Here is a 20,488-nt window from a genome sequence, read left to right as displayed (position 1 = left end):
ACAGTTTGTCCTTCTGTAGAGAGATACTTGTTAATAACAGGTGGCATATTCCCAGAACCTAAGCAGGATGCAGATGATAAGCAAGAGGAGAAACATCACTGTGGGCAGAGTGGGAGGCAGGGAAGCCTTTGTAGAGTAGGTAAGATGGGAGGATAGGTAGAGGTAAACAAAGCTGGCTGGAGACATGTGACTGCATCCCAAGGATCATTGATTTGGTGCTTAGAGCAGCCCAATAATACAGTGATCCTTTAAAGTGGTAGTCCTTAGATGTTTGTTTAGTGTTAGTCTAGAGGAGCATGCATGGGGGAAGGACAGAGAAGGAGGCTGGCTTTTGTTAGCCTTTAGTCTCTCCTTTATTGTCTCCAAGGATTTGTTATTGCTCCACTCTGCAAAACAAAAGTTAATCAGACCACCAGCTTAGAGACCATCTGTTAGTGCTGAGCCTGTTGCTTGAGGGGACTGTTGGTTTCCACTCCCTGCAAACAGCCTATTCGATATTTCATCCAATTTCATAGGAGCTCTTGATGAGACAAGTTTTCCACTTTCTTAAATTTGTCACTGTGTTTCACGGTCCCTTATAGATTGTTGATTGCTCACCTAGTCCCCTTCTTAACTCGGCTTTAAGCCTATCAGGATATTATTGACACAGATGTTGTGATTAAGCCATTTATATGTAAATATTCACTCCGTGAAAGGGTCTTCACCAAATGTTCCACAGAGGGCTTTCTCTGGTAGTGGCAGAAGGGGCAGGACACAGTGCTGCTGTGGATGGAGCATTTGGTTGTGAGGCAGGAGGCTAGTTTTGAGGCAAAGCTAGCCTCTGTGCCCATCTTCCTCCATTTTGTATGTGGGATGCCTCCATAGCTTGGCTTGATGAGCAGTGTGTAGTTCTGCCCCGGGGATCCAAACCTGAGAACACCAGGCCACCAAAGAGGAGCACACGGACTTAACCACTATGCCATCAGGTGGACCCTTGAGGATAAAATCTTACATGCCAATTCCTATTGATTGTTAGCAACTCCCTGGAATGCTGCATAGAGGAAGCTTGATATGGGCTCTGGAAGAAAGAGCGATCAATTAGCGATGTCTACTATGGGTGAAAAGGGGATGGTGGTGGTGATGACAACATGGTGCCTCATTTTTAGGATCCCTTGATTGAAGAGGCTCTAAGAAATTCCAATCAGAGTTCTGAGACAATGCGAATATTGGTTAAACATTGAAAGAGAGTTTCTGTATTAAGAATTAGGGTTCTGTGGATTTTTCCAAAAATGATAGTTGGGTTGTTTGGAGAAGCAGAATAACTATAATTCTGTGCTTCATTTAGGACAACTTTGCCTCCAGCAAAAGGATCTACACACCTGTGGTTTGTCTAGAAGTGGGGAGTTCTTACACTGATAGAGTTACACTGTCACTAAGTCCACTGGCACACACTGAAATTTTTTATTCTAAAATAAGTTGATATGACCCTAACCAAAACAAAATAAAACAAAGCCAAACATTGTAAACCAAATTAAAAGGTAAACTATAGGCTGAGTGAAAATATTTGCAAATATTTACCTAAAATGTACTTACAAGATAAAGAACTCCTAAAATCAACAAGAAAAAGACTGACAACTCTGTAGGAAAAACAAAGAATATAAACAGGCAACTCAAAGAAGAAGAAATAGAAACCTATTAGACATGTGAAAGATATGAAAGATTCAATCATTTTAATAAAGAAATGCAAAATGAGGCAGCATATTCTTTCTTTTTATCATATTGGCAAATAATATCCAGTGTTGACAAGGAAGCAGGGCAGAAAAGGGTGTAAATTGGCACACCATTTGGAGGACAATTTGGATCCATCTATAACACTTTGGATGCATATATCCTCTGACCTAGCAATTCCACTTCTAAGAATTTGTCTTAAAAAGTACTGGTACAAAGATATTTATTGTAGCAATTTTAAACAGTAGACACATAGAATCAACTTAAATACCTATAATCAAAAAAGGAAGAAATAAAGCATGATACACCTACGTTTTAGTATACTACGTGTGTTAGATTATGCTGAGTTGACTTGGTTCATCTGGGCATTGTTTCCCAGAGTTCCCTTCCCTGTATGGTTCTGTGTTAGAGTTGGACTAAAAAGGAGCTTTCGTGAGATTGGGAAGGTTGAAGTGAGGAAGTGGCCATTCCTCTCAGAGGGTTGTTGTGATCAATTGTGGTGACAGACTGAGGCCAGGAGGTTTCAGTTTGTCCTTGGGGCTGTCCTCAGGTCTTCCTAACTGTGGGCTTCAGACTCAAAACCAGATGCTTGGCTGTGGACCCACATAGGCAGTAGTAACATAGAAATAATAGCTTTCCATAGATAGACCTTTCCACAAGCTCCTTATTTGTGGTTCTACTTCAGAGGCAATTGTTCTTGGCTGCTCAGATTGACAGGTTAGTGGCTCTTCTGATCTTCTGGGTGTCTCTACTTAACCTTTCTTTCCCAGCAAATTTCACAGTTGTTTAAAGTCTAATTTCTATATTAAATTATATCTTTCATATACTCATGGTGATTCTGCTTCCCTGACTGAACCCTCTCTGATACAGTTATTGGTACCGGGAATGGTTCCAGGGAATAAAACCATAAGGATAGAAATCCGGAATTGGTTCTTGATCTGATTTTAAGACATAGATGAGCCTGTTGCCAGTGGTAAATGGGACACTGGTAGTATATGATATGCAGTGGCAAATCAGTTAGTTAACCTGTAGTCACCTGGAGCCAAGTGCCTATGGAAGGAGAGTTAACCAAGTAGTTGCTGCCATGGAACATTATAGTGTGGAAATAAAGAATATAGGGACTGTGGAGTTGGTTAACTACTTGAGGACACCAGAGAATTTGGAGAAAGCTTTTTAATTTTTAGCTCAAGGGCCAAGTAAGGAAACACAAAGCTTCTATGACTTCCCTGAAAGAAAATCCTACCTTTTATAGCCACAGGGTCTACGTTTTTGAAAATCAAACCCAAAGTCTAATCCTATGAGTGGCTGAATTACAACACAAATGGAATTTGTAATCTCACAGGGTCTCTTATGTTAAATTTAGGCATTGAATGGGCAGGAGTGGGATCCTGAAAATTAAGATGAGAATAGATGGCAGATTCCAACAAAGCTGAGTGCCTTGAAAGTCTAAATTTTGCTAAACTTCCTTGGCGACTAGCTGTGACCGTCCATCTTTGAGAAGTCTAGTTTCCCTTGCCTGAAGAACCTGTTATGGCCTTTCTTGAGGTGGGAACCTGACAGCAGAATGCTGATTCTTCTCAAGACCTATCTCCCACCACTCTCATTGCTTCCACACCTAACCCAGACTCAGTCCTGGCAGGATTCAGGAGGTCAGGTACAAAGGTAATGACAGGAAAGTATTATAAATGCCAAGAATTTTTGGAAGATTTTGTCAATTTATATTGACAGAAACCTAAGGGATATATAAGGGAATAAATCTGCGTGTGTGAGAATAAAAGGAATATTATGCCAGATTCAGCCAAATTTATTGGTTTGGGTGCCCAAGGAAGAAATTTTGTTTTCATTGTGGGGTGGAATCAGGGAACCACTGGACCCACTGTGAGATGGACCTGAGTCATAAGTCCCTTTTCTAACTGGTAGACCACAATGGCATCATGCAACTCTAGGAATTAGTGTTAATTCAATAATCTCCAAAACTGTCTGATTATATTCCCACAGACGTGGGAAAAAACCCTATGTATGTGGTTGTATGTACACACACACACACACACACACACACACAGACACACATATACAATTCATATCAGTTTATTCGTGGAAAAAAGCCTGGAAAGCCCCACACCAAATTGTTAGCAGTGGTTAATTCAGGATTGGGATTTGATTGTGGTAGTGAGGGTGGATGAGCAGATTTTGCCTTTTAAATGTTTTTATTGTTTAACTTTGTTATAATAAATATAAAGGCATATTTGAGAAAAAATGCAAACTTCAAAAATAATAAATATCAGAATTTTGGAAAATATAAATAGGGCAAAGGAAAATGTATAATATCCATATTTCTATAATCAAATATAACTTCTTAAACATTTTAGTTTATTTAAATTTCTAGTCTTTTCTCATGCTTTTAAAAACAGCTTTGTTCAATATAGTAATTGCCATAAAATAAACTGAACATGTGTAAAGTGTTCAATTTGAAGAGTTTTGACATAAGTCTGCGCTTGTGAAACCATCTCCAAAATCAATGGAATGAACATACTCGTGCCGCTCAGAAGTTTCTTTCTGTCCTGTTATAGTCCCCTCCTCTCTCCCCTACCATATTCCCCAGCAGCCACTGATCTGCTTTCTTTTACTATAGATTATTTTGCATTTTATAGAATTATATATAAATGTAATCATACAGTGAATAGTCTTTTTTGTCTGATTTCTTTCTTTCATTCAGTGTAATTATTTTGAGATTCGTCCGTGTTGTTGTGTGTATCAACAGCTTGTTCATTTCTGTTGTGGAGTGGCTGTCCATTGTTTGGATTTCTGTTTTGCTTATCCATTCACCTACTGATGGACATATGAGTTGTTTCCAGTTTTGGGCTATTACAAGTAAGACTGCTATGAGCATTCACATACAAGTCATAGTGACTTTACAGTATGCAGATTATAAACTCTTATCACCTCACACTTAGATTATGGGAACCTGTAAAATGCAGATGATAAAACTTAATTCCTTGGATTAATGTGAGGATTCGGTGATATAACCTGTAAATGGTATTAAGTACTTAGCCCAGTCCCTCATTCATTCATTAAACTAATCTTTAATGAGTGTTTACTATGGGCTGGATGTGGTTATAATATTTGTGGATACAGTGAATAAACAGTGAATAAAGCAAATAGGTTTGTGCTTTCATGGACCCTATAGTCAACCTGGGGTGGGGACAGGTAATAACAAATAAAAACATCTGAGAGTGACAGATGCTATGCAGTGATTAGATGATGATCTGATAGACAGTGATGGGATGGCTGCTTTAGGCAGGTTAGACAGGTAAGGCCTCTCTGAGGAAGTGATACAAACTAAGAGCTGAATGATAAGAATGGTCAATATTGACTATTATTGTTATTATTGTTATTCCCTTCTTCTTCTTTTTATTTCTGGTTCTCCCTCTTTCCACTTAAGCTGTTCACCTGCCTTACACACCGTCCCATCTCATCACATCACTTTCCTGCTCAAAATCCTTCCATGCCTCGTTGAGTGACTTTGCAAGTTGTTATCTGGACTCAGCCAGCAAAGGAAAGTGCTGTTCCTGTGTTACTAGCTGGCTGCCGGCTCCACATGGTGTAGAAAAGGCATCCTTGCCCGAGGCAAAGGCATTTACACCTTCCAGGGAGACAAATGATTAGAGACAGCAGAGGAGGGGCAGACGCAGACACAGAGGTGGGGGTGGATACGAAGCTAACTGGAACTTAATCTATTAGAAGAGGAAAGGGCTTTGAAAAATGAATTAATGATATTTATAGCCGCATCAGGTAAGTAGCTGGCGAGAGCTCGCTGATAATGAGGCCAAGGTTGAATTCCCATATGGACTGGAGAACTTCATGCGGAGAAACTATGCTATTTACTCCCTGGCTATGAGACTCATGCAAACACGTAGCTCTCTGAACCTCAGTTCACCAGTCTAAAATGCGAACATGCATCCCACCTCTCTGCCCCATATGTCATGAGGAACAGATGAGAATGGAAAGTAAAGTGCTTTTTAGACTAATACATTTTAAATATCATCCTTATTATTACTGATTGCATCATTATTTCCATGACCTAGGTACCCTCCTCCCCCACTTCTTCTTCTGCAGTGTATCATCTGGCTCTCTCTCAGAGTGGAGTTTCAACCATCCTGTAAATGCTCCTTATAAATCAATCAATAGGCCCATTATATTGACCCAGAATCAAGAAGATTATTTTCGTAGAATGAATACAACATATATTCTCAAGTACTGGTGCTTGGGCCTCTTCTACCCACTCCTTCTGGCTAAATCTTTTTCTCACTTATTCTAACATTTGTTATATTCGATTGCAGTGCTTCTAACCACTAACCACTAGCGTGAATTTCCTGTCTCCTCTCCATGAATGAGTCCTAGGTCAAGTCACCTCTGATCTTTGTCCTTTTGCCTGATCTCCAGAGAACTGGGAATTAGGTCATTTGGCGTCCACTACCCAGTGATGACAACTATATGGCACACATGCCTCCCCTCCACTTCCCTGCTCAGTGTGGACACTGCTAATTGGCTACTGCACTATCTCCTATTGATGTGGCTTAACAGCGCTGTCTAATATGGGCAGCCACTAGTCACATGTAGCTGCTGAGCATTTGAAATATGCCTCGTCCAAATTGACTATGCCATATGGGTAAAATGCACAGCAGATCATGAAGACCTCACAACAGAAAAAAAAGTAAAGTATCTCAATAATTTTTTTATATTGATTACATGTTGAAATGATAACATTTTGCGTATATTGGGTTAAATAAAATATGCTATTAAAATTAATTTTACCTGTATCTTTTAACTTTTTTTAAGTGGCTACTAGAAAATGTAAAATTGTATATGTGACTCACATTTGTCACTCCTGTTCTATTTACGCTGTGTAGTGCTGCCTTCAAATCATTCTTAAGACAATTCTCTAGGCAGTTAATTATCAATAAACCAGAAATAAAAGCAATACAGAGTAAAATTTTATGGCAGTAGGGAGAGGTCAATACGCTTTGAGTTTTCAATCTTAGAATATAAAAAAAAGAACCTTCTAGTTTATCTAGTTTAGTGGTTCCCAAACTTGTCTGTGCATTAGAAAGTCCTGGGATCTCAAATTGTAAAATTATAGATTTTCAGTTTGCACCCCTGGAGATTCTGGTTTAATAGGTTTGGGATGGGGTCCCAGATTGTATATTTCAATAAGCAGCCTGGGAGACTCTGATGTGCAGCCAGGCTCGAGAACACCTAAGCTAGGACTTTTTTACATTTCCACGAAGGGACTTTCCCGGAGTGACAAGTTGTTATTGGCAGAGATAGGACCAGAGCGCATGTTCCTCATGGATTACATTTTGTACAGATCCCTGGGATATTTTGTACTACTGTGACCTGAGAGTCTTCACAGAACTGGGGATGGAATGAGGAATTCAGGCTGCATCTCAGCGGGGAGGCACACTTCTCTTCCTTATTTGAAGAAAGCCCGGTTTGGCTCAGCAGCCCCCTCTGCTGTCAAAAATTCCTAGCGCAGCCTGGCACAGCTGGCTTTGGGGAAGTGACGGGGGGGGGGGGGGGGGGGGGGGCGGCGGTGGAGGAGGGGGTGGACACAGAGGGATGTAGCATAAAGGAGAGTGCTATGGGGGAACCTATTTGCAACCAGGCAGTGGTCAAAAGGAAACGTTGCAGTCTAAGGCTCTTAGAGCCAGAAGGCTCTGTAGAGGTCTCCCACCTGACTGCCTCCAGGTCAGAGGAGGAAATTTAGATGAATCATTTCACTTCTCTGGGCATCAGTTTTCTTATCCGAACAAGGGGGATAAAGACACGCTCTGCACCCCTCCCTCATTGGAGACTATTGTAATGTCTAATAGAATAATCAGAATGTTGTTACCAATGTCTTGGTCCAAAGACACACAGCAAGTTTGAGATAGAGCCAGACTTCGAACTCTGCTCTCCAAGTGAAGGTGTATCATACAACCTCAGCTAACAAAGGAGAGATGTGTTCAGCTGCTTCCAGAGGGACAGGAGCAGGAAAAGCTTACAAGGGAGATTGAGGCTGGCCTCATGCCTAGGTGAATTAAAGCCAGGTAGCAGCTACCCTGTTATTTATACATTCATTCATTCCTCGTTTATTCAGTAACTCTTACGTTATTGAAACTGTGCAAGGTCTGGTGATAGTAAGTCAAATTAGGCATGGTCCTTGCTATGTCTCCCTGAATATTTCCTTTGTCAGAAATATCCTTAACTAGCTGTCACAGTGTGCAAGTAACATGACTGGGTGAAAAAATGACAGCTGCCAGCACAGTGCTGGGCACTTCCCACGTACTACCTCAGAACACAGAAAAAGAAATAGATCTAGAGAGATTTAGTCAATTTCCCAAGGTAAAAGTGTAGCAGGTGGTAGAGCTGGATTCATGACCACTCTTTTTTTTTTTTTTTTTTTTGCTGAGGAGGATTAGCTCTGAGCTAACATCTGTGCCAATCTTCCTCTATTTTCTATGTGAGTCACCATCACAGCATGGCTGACGAGGGCTGTAGGGATCTGAACTTGAGAACCTGGGCCACCAAAGTGGAACATGCTGAACTTAACCACTACACGATGGAGCATGCCCCCTGATGCCCACTCTTTAAACCACAATGCCACACTGCCTTGAAAAGCACTTCCTTTTGGTAACAGCATTAGGTGGCTGTAAGGCCCTAGGCAAAATGCATATTTGCTTGTGCATGTTCATCAAAGTGTTATTTACAGCAGTGAAAAATAACCTAAAATATTGAATTCTAGTTAAATAAATTATAAAACAATATTTTTGAGGAATATTTAATGTTCTTGGAAAGAGCCATTGATAAAATGCTACTTCATATAGAAAGACATAAATCTTTAAACACTCACTCACATCCACAAATATAGAGAAAAGTATGGAAAGCAATTCACTATTATTTTCAATATTGTTGGGCAGTGGTGTTTTGGAAAATTCTTATTGTTTTTACTTTTTTGAGTTTTCCATTCTTTCTACATTTTTTTTTTTACTTTTCCCCCTGACATTTTATTGTGACAATTTCAAACATACAGAAAATTTAGAAGAATTTTGCAATGAATACTCATATACCCATATACCACCTAGATACTACAATTAACATTTTACTGCTCTTGCTTTAGCATATTATCTACTCGTTCCTCTATTTATTCATCTTATTTTTTGATGCATTTCAAAGTAGGTTGTTGGCATCAGTCTACTTCTGCCCAAATACTTCATCATGCATATTGTTAAAATTCAATATTTATTTGTGTGTTTTTTTTCTTTTTTAAAGATGGGCACCTGAGCTAACATCTGTTGCCAATCTTCTTCTTTTTTTTTTCTTCTTCTTCTGAAAGTCCCCCAGTGCATAGTTGTATATTCTAGTTGTAGGTCCTTCTGGCTCTGCTATGTGGGATGCTGCCTCAGCATGGCCTGATGAGCGGTGCCATGTCCACACCCAGGATCCGAAGCAGTGAAACCCTGGGCTGCCAAAGTGGAGTGAGTGAACTTAACCACTTGGCCATGGGGCCAGCCCCATGTACTTTTCTTTCTTATGGAGTAACATTTACTTACGGTGGAATGCACCAATCCACCTGACAAATCCTTATCAAGATACAGAACATTGTTGGGACTGGCCCCAAGGCTGAGTGGTTAAATTTCCACATGCTCCGCTTTGGCAGCCTAGGTTCATGGATTCGGATCCCAAGTGTGGACCTGCTCCACTTGTCAGCCATGCTGTGGAGGCATCCCACATACAAAGTAGAGGAAGACTGGCACCGATGTTAGCTCAGGGCTAATCTTCCTCAAGCAAAAAAAAAAGGAGGAAGACTGGCAACAGATATTAGCTCAGAGCGAATCTTCCTCACACACACACAAAAAAGATACAGAACGTTGTCATCACTCCAGAAAGTTCCCTCATCCCCAGTCAATCTCTGTCCCCAAAGAAACTTCTGCTCCAATTTTTTCCAGCATAGATTAGTTTAGCCTGTTATAGAATTTGACGTGAATGGAATCATACAGTATGTAGTCTTTTGTGTAAGGCTTCTTTTATTCAACATAATGTTTTTGAGATTTGCTCATGCTGTTGTATGTTTCAATAGTTTGTTCCTTTCTGCTGGGGATGGTGTGAAGTATACTACTGTTTGTATTTCCATTCTCCTATTGATAGACTCCTAGGCTATTTCCAGTTTTTGGCGATTATAAATAAAGTTATTATGAACATTACAAGTCTTTTTGTGGACATATGTTTTTCTCCTGGATAAATACCTGGGCATAGGTTTTCTGGGTCACAGGGTAGGAATGTATTTAGTTTTATAAGAAACTGCCAGGCCCTTTCTCAAAAAGTGGCTGTACCATTTTATTCTCTTGCCAACAATGTAAGCAAGTTCTGGTTGCTCCATATCCTTGCCAGTATTTGATGCTATCAGTCTTTTAAAAAATTTTAGCCATTCTGATGGGTGTGTAATGGTATGTCATTGTGGACCACATATTATTTTTATAATCAGAAAAAATAAGTTTTATAAAAAAATGAATACAACTGAAATGATGCCAAGGAAAAGAGAAAAAAAGAAAAATACTAGAAATAAATTTGATAAAACTAACAGTGCTCTTCTCTGGGTGATTTATGAATGGATTACTTTCTTGTTCTACATTGCTTTAGTTTCTAAATTGTCCAAAAATAAACTTGCATTCTTTTTATTGTGGAAGAAAACATACCTTATTTGTTAAAAAAAAAAAAAAGTACCCACGAGTGTTAATACATTAATCGAAGATAGTTCAGTGCTATTTTTGTGCTCAATGACTTTACGTGACAGCTTAAAAAGTGGTGGGTTTTGATGGGCTGTGTTTGGGCCTTACCCATAAAAACTCTGTGAGAATGAGTAAGCTGCTTCCTCTGTCTGGGCTTCAGCTTCTTCCTCTTTTCTTAGAAGTAGATTGGAAAAAGTTATCAGAATAGGTTATCCTCTATCAATTGTAAAGAAAGTATGTGCGAAACTGATAGGCATTTGAGGAAGTGAAAAGTAGGACAAATAAGCTTTGGTGGAGAATGGAGCCTCATTCCTTAGGAGTTTCAAGCTGAATAAAAGAGCCCTTTGCCATGGGACTCATTGGAAAGGTCCAGGGCTACAGGGAGGCTGCAGCGGGAAGTGAGGAGAATGTCAGCTTCAGGGTCAGACAGTCCTGGTTTCAAGTTCAGGCACCACCCTCTTCTTGATCTTTGATCTTGGGCAATTGCTTTCTCTGAGTCTCAGATTCTGCATCTGCTAAATGAACATAATAATACCTTTATCCTCTTAGCGTGTGTGTATGTGTGTATTTTAAATCAGATAGTATTTATAGACATTATCATTTACAGAGGTGCTTGGGACAGTCTTCTGCCTTGGACTGTAGTAACAAGTGACAAAACTGGGGGAGGAGAACTTGAAATAGAAGGAAACCAGAGACAAATTTAGAAATCTAGATGGTGAAGGCTTAGCTGGATGCTAGAAGGTGATCTAATCAAAACTCCCGTTCTTGCAGAGGAGAAAAATAAAGTCTAGGATTGACTCCCCATGGAGATGGTGGCAGGGCCAGTGTTGGAACCCAGGTGATTTATTTTCCAGTCATACCACAAAGCTTCAGCTAACTTTACAATTTGACTCTATCCTGGTGTCAGTCAGATGAAGCGGAATTTTCCCTGCACATCCCACTAGGACCACTCAGCTTGGAGTTTTCAAGTGCTGTCACCAGCAAGAGAACAGAAACAAGCTCTCCAGGAGACTTGTCACTGGGCGATTTAATTCTTCTCTTCAACTCTTTAAATTTTGCAAGCTCAAGCGATAGGCCTAAAAACCAAGTTGTTGGTCAGCTTAGCTCTGTCCTGGAGCTGTTTGTTGCATTTCACTCTGATTCTTCCCAAGCTCAGGCATCAACTTCCCTGGAAAGTACGTACTGCCCACCGAGCGATTTTCTGCGTATTAATTTCATCCATGAGAAGTTTCCTCCATTGCCCTGGGTTGCAGCCCAGAGACTTACTGTCTGACAGTGGTGTGATTTTCCGTCACTTTCAAAGGAGGACTAGTATCCCTGCCGTGCTGATTTGCCCCCATGAGTTTCTTTCAAGGTTGTTTGCCACTGATTGGGTGGAGTTAGCGTGCTTCTCTGCTTAATCTCAGAGAAAAAAATTTCTTTTCACAAAGTTAAAAACTAAGAACTTGGAATCCCTCCTTTCAGACCTTCAGTTTTTGGTCTGTAGAAAGATTTCAGCACTCTCTTGGGCGATTTTACTGGCTGAGAAAAAGAAAAGAAAAGAAAGATCAAGATCTAGCTTGAGTCTTCTCCTGCTCCTTGACCTGAATATCTATAAAAAGTCTTCTCTCCCTGCATGCCGCATTCCTCTCTGACTTTGCAAAGGGGTGCTCATGAGTCAGCACTCTGCCTTGGAGCTCTTGAGACAGGAAATAACATAAAGCTATCCAAGGGAAGACTGTTCTCACAGGAGGGTTTTTACTCCAGCCTCATTAAAAAAATAATGACCCTTTTGTGAGCAAATCTCTTGGGAAACATCTAGCCTAGTTTTCTAAGATGTTGGATGGTGGTTAGAGGAGTGAGCGGACTTTGGAACACTATGAAGACTGACTCTGGATCCATCTTTCCTTAAATATCTCTTAGGATCAGGATTAGCTTCATGCTGGAAGGAACAATTTCTACCAAGTTCCTTCAACCCAAGGCATAGAAAACACAGAAGAAATATTGATGCATTCTTGCACTTTCCAACACAAATGTATTTCATAGAATCCTTGCTGCTATAAAGAAATTCTTTGAAAGCAAAATGTAAGAGATCTTTGTTTATAGAAGAGTCCTTTCTTCCCTCAGCTAAGGGCTCCTTGTTTTTTTGCTATCTCCACTGCATCCCTGGCCTGCTTTGTTTATGTCACAAAGTCAATATTGTACTCCACCTACTGACGTTCACTATGGTAGGGAAGATGGAGTTGTAGGTTGCGATCCCAAAGGGGATGTGGTGGACTAGAAAGGCCTGGAGCTCAGTCCGGTGTCATAAATTCAGGCTCTGGTTTTGCTAATGACTTCTCAGACCTCAACATCACCAATCATATCTAAGAAAAAAGTTTTACATGTCATAATGCATGCGAGACAGTTAACACGGTCAAGGCACGGAGTGAGCACCCAGTAAATTCTAGCTGTAGTGGGCAGGAAAGTTTGTTTCACCAAATGCTTTCTTCCTTAATAGGTGCATGTGGCAGGGAGACTGTACTCCTTTAAGATGATGAGAAATAGGGCTGCTGAAAGGGGACCAGGATATATATATATGCAGAACTGCACATTTATTGAAGATGCATATTGACTAGTTTTTTTCCTGAGGGCTTCCTCTTTCGCTGTGGGTCAGTGTGTGATATAGTAGAAAAGTAGTAGACTTCAAGTAAGATAGATTTGGGCTCCAGATTGTATTCTACTGATTTTAGTCGTGCAACGTTGTGTAAGTTACTTAAAAATACTCCTCTTACAGGTTTAGTAGAGTGCCCTAAATGTTTTCTGCCCTTCCCTGCCTTCCATACCTGATGCTGAGAGAACTAGGCGGGAGCACTGGAAATGACTCCATTCTCTGTGTGAAACCAGCCCTGAAGAAGCAATTAAGGCAGCCCAAGGTGTTGGCAGAAGCCTAATAAACCTCATGGGTGTGTTATTTGGGGTTGCTAACCTTCCTCACAATTGGACTCTTCTATTCACAGATTAGCACCAATAATAAGCCCCATTGAAGAGAATGACTCTAATGGGTTCCTAGTTGTTGCTTTGGGATCAAAGTTGACCATCTATTCTGAGAATGGTCTGTTTGAGGTTGTGTCTACTGTTTGCTCAAGTGAACTGATAAATAAGTGGAAAATTCACTTCACATCCTGGTTGTTGGGTCTGTGCAAAGCCCGCCCAAGCAATCTGGCTGGTTTTCATCTATAAACTCATAGAGTGTTTTGGCCCCATATGGATACTGCCTTCTTGTGCAGGTTTGTGCACGTGTGTTTGTATGAGTCTCTCTTTGTATGTAGAGAGAGTGTATGTGTGAGTACAAATTTAAAACCATGATGCAGACAAATGAAGACACTTAGAGAAAGAAACCAGCCAAAGGCCCAAGTAGAAACCTGCTTGTGTGGCTGATCTCTCCTGCATTAGTGTAACTTAAAAAGTGTAAGGCAAACATTTTGGCTTAATGACCACGACCTGTCATAAGTTCTAACGACTTAGGAGGAAAACCAATGATGAGAAGATTCCGCCCCAAGACTGAGGATATTCCACACCTTTCTCTTTAGGCAATTAATACAAGAAGGATATCCAAGTCAGTTACTGTTTTGGTCAAGGGTCGTTGTATAATTTTTTTCTTGATTTGTAGACTCTTTTGATTAGTCCTTTGTATTCTTTATTGTGGTAAAATATACATAACATAACATTGACCATTTTAGCCTTTTTTTTTTGAGGAGGAGGATTAGCCCGGAGCTAACATCTGCCTCCAATTCTCCTCTTTTTTGGCTGAGGAAGACTGGCCCTGAGCTAACATCCGTGCCCATCTGCCTCTACTTTATATGTGGGACGACCACCACAGCATGGCTTTCGGAATGGTGCCATGATAGCACCTGGGATCCGAACCGGCGAACCCCGGGCCGCCAAAGTGGAACATGCACGCTTAAGCACTGTGCCACTGGGCCGGCCCCCATTTTAGTCACTTTTAAGTGTATAGTTCAGTGGCATTAAGTACATTCATATTGTTGTGTGACCATCATCACCATCCATCTCCAGAACTTTTTCATCTTCCCAAACTGAAGCTCATTCAATCCTTCAGATTTTTAAGAGACAGCAAGTTACAGATTTTGGTACAGTCTATACCTTATTTACATGAGGACTTATCACAGGAAACAGCACATCCTTTCTATTACTGAAATGACTCAACTGAATAAATAAGTGGTGTTAACTGATTACTGACAATGAACCAAGTACTATGCTGGGGATGATGTTGAACAAACCAGACAAAATCTTGCCATGTCAGATCTTACGGATTGTTTTCTTCTTGTGACGGGCAGAATAATGGCCCTCCAAAGGAGTCCATGGCCCGATCCCTGGAACCTGTGACTATGTGACTTTACATGGGCAGAAGGGGACTTTGAGATGTGATTAAGAATCTTTTTTTTCTTTTATCTTTACATCGAGGTAAAAAAAAAAGCACATTATGGATGTGGGACAAGGATCTTGAATTGAGGAGATTATCCTGGATTATCTGGGTGGACCCAATGTAATTACCAGGATTCTTATAAGGGAAAGAGGGAGGCAGAGACTCAGAAAAGGAGATGAGACAGCAGAACAGAGTGATGGGAAGGGGGCCATGAGCCAAGGAAGGTGGGCAGCCTCTAGAAGCTGGAAAAGGCAAGGAATGGATCCTTTCCTAGAGTCACCAGAAGGAATGCAGCCTTCTCGACACTTTGGCTTCAGCCTGTAAGATTCATTTTGGACTTCTGATCCACAGAACTGTAAGAAAATAAATTTGTGCTGTTTTAAGCCACTAAGTTTGTGGTAATTTGTTATAGCAGCAATAGAAAACTAATACACTTGTCTTTTTGCTTAGTTTTAAGTTAAAGTGTTTCTTTCTTTTTTTTTTTTTGGTGAGGAGGATTGGCCCTGAGCTGACATCTGTTGCCAATCTTCCTCTTTTTTCTTTTTTTTGGCTTGAGGAAGATTGTCCCTGAGCTAACATTGGTACCAATTTTCCTATGTTTTGTATAGGAGATGCTGCCACATCATGGCCTGATGAGCGATGTGTAGGTCAGTGCCCAGGATCCAAACCTGCAAACTCTGGGCCACCACCAAAGCAGAGCATGTGAGCTTAAACACAGTGCCCCAAGGCTGGCCCCTAGGGGGTTTCTTTGTTGTGAGTTTTGCCTAGTTGATTCAGCAAAGTGTGAAGTTTTTCCAGAACACAGAATTGTGTTTACTCCAGAAGCCCTGCCTGCCCCATGTCATTAGGCCTGTGCGTGGACTTTCAACAGGCTGTAACTCGTATTTAATTCATCTCTATTTTCTCACCCCCTAGCACCATGCTGGGTACACTAAAAGTCTAGCACTCAATCTAGGAGACATCCTACACTTGGCTCAGGCCCTTTCTGCAAACAGAGCAACTGTACTATTACTTTACAGATGTGTAATCACTTTGCCTACAGTAAAAATGGTTGCTACCAAATGCTGGTAGTGTATTCACATGTGCTGTATACTAAACTATAAGATATGTGATTTTTCTGAGACCCAGATAAAAGGCATAAATATTCTATGCAGGAGTCTTTCTTACATTAAAAGGAAAATCTTTGACAATTCTAAACTCTCAATATTTGCCTAGTCTTGTGTGTGTCTGAAATAATAATCCGTATCCTTTTTGCTGGATAATTCCCTCTCGAAAATGGAGAATGATATTTTTCAAGCTTTCAGACTTCATTCTGCGGCCTCCCTCTCCAATGTGCTGGGCAGAGAGGTCAGGGCTGAGTGGGTAAAAGAGTAAATAGCTACCAGTCTTCGGAAGAATAGAACATGAGCATGAGAATGGGAACTCCATGTTCTCTGCTTTCTTGACCTAAGACCAAAGAAGAAGTGATTCTTCCATTTGTCTGATTTTAAGACATCCTCATAAAAGTATCTTTTTAAAAAACTCTGGGGGCCACCAGGTGGCATAGTGGTTCAGTTTGCGTGCTCCGCTTCAGCAGCCTGGGGCTTGCCGGTTCCAATCCTGGGCGTGGACCTACACACCGCTCATCAAGCCATGCTGTGGCAGCATCTCACATAAAATAGAGGAAGATTGGTACAGACGTTAGCTCCGTGACAATCTTCCTCCAGCAAGAAGAGGAAGATTGACAACAGATGTTAGCTCAGGGCCGGTCTTCCTCATCAAAAAAAAAAAAAAAAGAAAGAAAATAAATAAATCTGAGGTGCCAGCTGAACATGTCTGTTTCATGTTAGAAATGAAATCTAAGGAATAGAAAGTTGAACCTTTAAAATGCCTTAAAAGGCCCTTCATTACCTGGGTGACCCTTTTCCCTGCCTGTCCAGCTTCTTCTCTCAACATTTTGCCTCCTAATCTTCCAACCTTCTGAATTTTGTCTTAGCTTGTCCCTGACTAAGGCTGCACGATTCTTTTTTCTCCCTCTTGTCGCCCTACCTTGGCCTTACTGACTCCTACACAACCTTCAACCTAGAGGCTGCTTCCTCAGATTAGCTTTCTCTGATTGCACACATTCTGAACGTAGGTCTTACACACTGTATTATTGATGCTCATTTACCTGTCTGTCTCCCCCACTAGACTGTAAGCTCCATGAAGGTGTGTTGCTTGGGGGGCTGCGTCCACTGTCCATCGTTTTCCCCACCATGTTTGGCACTTCCTTCTAACAGACTGGCCCTCTGCCCGCAGGCCAAATCTACCTCCGTCAACCTTTTATGTACCACCATTTGTTTTAATTGCACAGTTGTACATGACTGAGCAAACGGCAGACGGGTACCTGTAATCAAACAGTCGGGAGATTGTAAGCACTTCCGTTCATTCCTGGAGCAGTCACCGAGCCTTGACAATAGGCAATTTAAATTCTGGACAACGAGTTTTCAAGCTGCTTCAACAGCTACATTTTGAGAAGAGCGGAAAACCCCCGACCCTTTGATAATTAGACTGAATCAGTTTTCATAATTCTACTTTATGCACTAGAATGGTTAGCAAACTTCATTACCAGCAGCCTGATGAGAATGCTTTTAGCTTCTAATATAGATCTTGTAAGTAATTTCGGTAAGCAACCGAACTATGGCCACTCTGCACAGCAGTGTTTCTTAGACAAGATGATCTTACAGTTTCATCATTATAAATAATTTCAAAGTAGGTGCAGGAAAGAGCTTACAATTGCATCTTGTCTATGTATGTTTGATCCAGAGAAAGGACAGCTGATGGCCACGTTTGAAAGCAGCCACCATAAACCCCTGTAACCCAGGAAGCCTGCATTTGCTGAACTTGTAAACTGATATCTTTTCTTTTGCTCTGCGTGTCTGGAACATTGCCAGAATCTAAAACACTCTTACTAATTAAGGGGAATGTACCCAGAAAAGACGTGTGACTTACTATCTGATGGAGCACCCTGGGCTTCCCCTTTTGTAACACTGATAAATTATTCCTTCAATGTCTCTTTAACCCACAGTAGCCTGAAAGCTCCATCAAGGCAGAATTCATTTCTGTCTTTGCCACTGAATCCCCAGCACACGAAAGTAGACATTTCACAAATATTTATTGGATGGAGTAGTGAATGACACGGATGAATAAACTTCCATAGGTATATATTGGTATATACATTGTTTTATCCTTGGAAGCTCAACCTAACTCTGTTCTGAGTTAGAACTCTATAGCTTATTTGGAAAATTGCTTTGTATCCTGTGTCAGTTACAATGGCTACATAATAAACCATCCCAAAACTTATGATTACCCCTCAACAACATTTATTTTGCTCACAAATCTGTCGTCTGAACAGGGCTCAGTGGAGAAGGCTCATTTCTGCTCTACTTGGTGCTGGCTGGGGCAGCTTGGTGGTTGGAGAGTGAGATCATTCAAAAGCTGCTCCCAGCCTAGGCTAGGAATCCTGAACACCAGGGGCTGGGGCAGCCACGGCTCTTCTCTAACTCTGGGTGGTCTCTTCATGTAATCTCTCCAGCATGGTGGCTTCAGGGTAATTGGACCTTGCATATGACGGCTCGGGGCTCCAGGGATGCATGTTCTGAGGAGAGAGAAAAAGCCAAGTAAAAGTTGTGCAGCTTTGTATGACCTAGCCGCCTAAGACTCGTGGCATTACTTCTGCTGCATTCTCTTCCTTTGAAGAAGTCACTGCGACCAGCCTGTACTCAAGGGGAGGTTGAATTAGACTCTACACTTTGTGGGAGAAGTGTCAATGAACTTGCAAACAAGTTTTAAAACGGTCACTCACCCAATCACTGTTCCGGGAGTTTTGCAAAATCTATAAAGTCAAAATCAATAAAGTTGAGGCTTGAACCCTTCTTCTGAGGAGATAAGAACTCCTGCAGAGAAGTAAAACTAGAATAGCATTGTCGCTTCTTACGTACAGGGATGACAGTGAGGAGTTTGGATGAGGACCCTTCTCACTCCAACGTAAGGCAAAGCATTATCACTCCTCCAAAGGGTGCAATTTTGGGGGGCATTTCTGTTCGTTGAATGCATGCAAGTGGGACTCTTATAAAGGGAGAAGAGGTATAACAGGCAAAGACGATGTAGATGTTAGTAGGCACATGATTTTCTGTACCCTCACTGCTTCCTTGTTCTGTCTGGCCTTGTTCCAGCAGGCTAGACTTCAGGAAGGCCGCTTAGTGACTTCCCCCTGACCCTCCAGTTGCCCTTTTCAGATATTTTCTTCTTCAACTCCTCCCACAATTGTGCAAAGTATGACTTTGATAATAAACGTAATAACTTCCCTATTCCTAAAACCTTAATAATTTTCCTATGACTGTTATAGCGATAATGGTTCTGTTATCTGATTGAATTCTGACTGATAGAGAAGAAACCAATGTCGTATTTTATTAAAAAACTCCTTTTTTTTGGGACTAAATAGAGTTTGAATAGTTTGTTATTTGCAATATGAAGCCTCAACTTCATATAGATGGCAGCTATAAACCATGTCTATGGGATCTTTTTAATCTAATGGTGCTCCCAGAATACTTTGCATTGACCTCTTTTAAACATCACCAAAGATGGATAAAGTGCAGTTTAATATTATGCAGGACAACATATATTTTTCTTCTGCTACACAAATGGTTGCCAAACTTTTTCTGAAAGAAGCCAAATAGTAAACATTCGAGGCTTTGAGGGTTCCTGTTACAAAGACTCAAGTGTGCTGTAATAGTGTGAAAACAGCCATGGACAATACTTGATTGAATGGGAGAAGCCGTGTCCAATGAAACTTTATTTACAAACACAGGCTTTGGGCAGGATTTGGCCCCGTGGCTCTTAGTTTGCCAATCAGTGCTCAGAAGCTAGCAGACATTCTGTAAATGTTGACTTGATGGAGGAAAAATGCTCTGTAATAGAAATGATTTTCTGGAAGATCAAAGAGGATAAAACAAGCAGGGGTGTAAACAAAACAAAAGGTGATCTGCCTGAAGTATCAAGTGTGCAACAAAAAAGGATATCAGAGAACCAAAGGAGGAAAGACGGGAGAGGTTATTATCAAAGAAATTGAGATTAAAGTAAAATTGTTTGTGAGTTTTTTTTTCTATGTAGTGGTAGGAAATGTGTGTTGCAGAAGATATATTTGTTTCATAAAGTGGAGTGCAAGCAATGACATTTTTTTACATATTCTAAAAATATTAAGCCTAGTTCAGGCCCCCACGTGTCAACGTTGACAAGGCAGACAATACCGGTCATTTGTGTGAACGTGTAAGTGGGTATGCGCCAGTGGGGCCTCCCTTTCCTAGTCTGGTTGGAGATTCATGGCTTATGCAGTCCAGGAAAATGTTGCAGGCACTCAATTTCTGGCACTCAATTCAAAGTGGTCACCATGGTGCCAAAACCTACTGTGGGATTGTTCCTGAGGTTCCCAAGGTCATAGCACTGGGGGCTCAGGCCTCAGCCACTCCTGTGCCTTAGAGGGACTGGGTTTGAGGAGGGCCAACTCTTCCTCATTCCTTATCCCCAGGCAAGAGGAATCTTACTTCAGATTACCCTCAAAGCACCAAGCACCACTCCTCTTTATTTTGGA

The 20,488-nt window shown here is 41.0% G+C and overlaps 1 long non-coding RNA gene across 3 annotated transcripts in view; it reads left to right on the top strand.

Annotated features, from left to right (window-relative positions):
- The first annotated feature begins 6,325 nt into the window (after window positions 1-6,325).
- The window catches only part of LOC139046144 (uncharacterized), a 211,528-nt gene continuing 197,365 nt past the window's right edge, over window positions 6,326-20,488 (top strand). For all 3 annotated transcript variants that reach the window (XR_011505744.1, XR_011505746.1, XR_011505745.1), the window contains exon 1: window positions 6,326-6,421. This is a non-coding gene — a long non-coding RNA (uncharacterized lncRNA). The remainder of the gene's footprint in view (window positions 6,422-20,488) is intronic.

The sequence above is a fragment of the Equus asinus genome, chromosome 9, assembly GCF_041296235.1.
Source record: "Equus asinus isolate D_3611 breed Donkey chromosome 9, EquAss-T2T_v2, whole genome shotgun sequence".
Taxonomy (NCBI): domain Eukaryota; kingdom Metazoa; phylum Chordata; class Mammalia; order Perissodactyla; family Equidae; genus Equus; species Equus asinus.
This window is presented reverse-complemented; position numbering and strand designations above follow the sequence as displayed.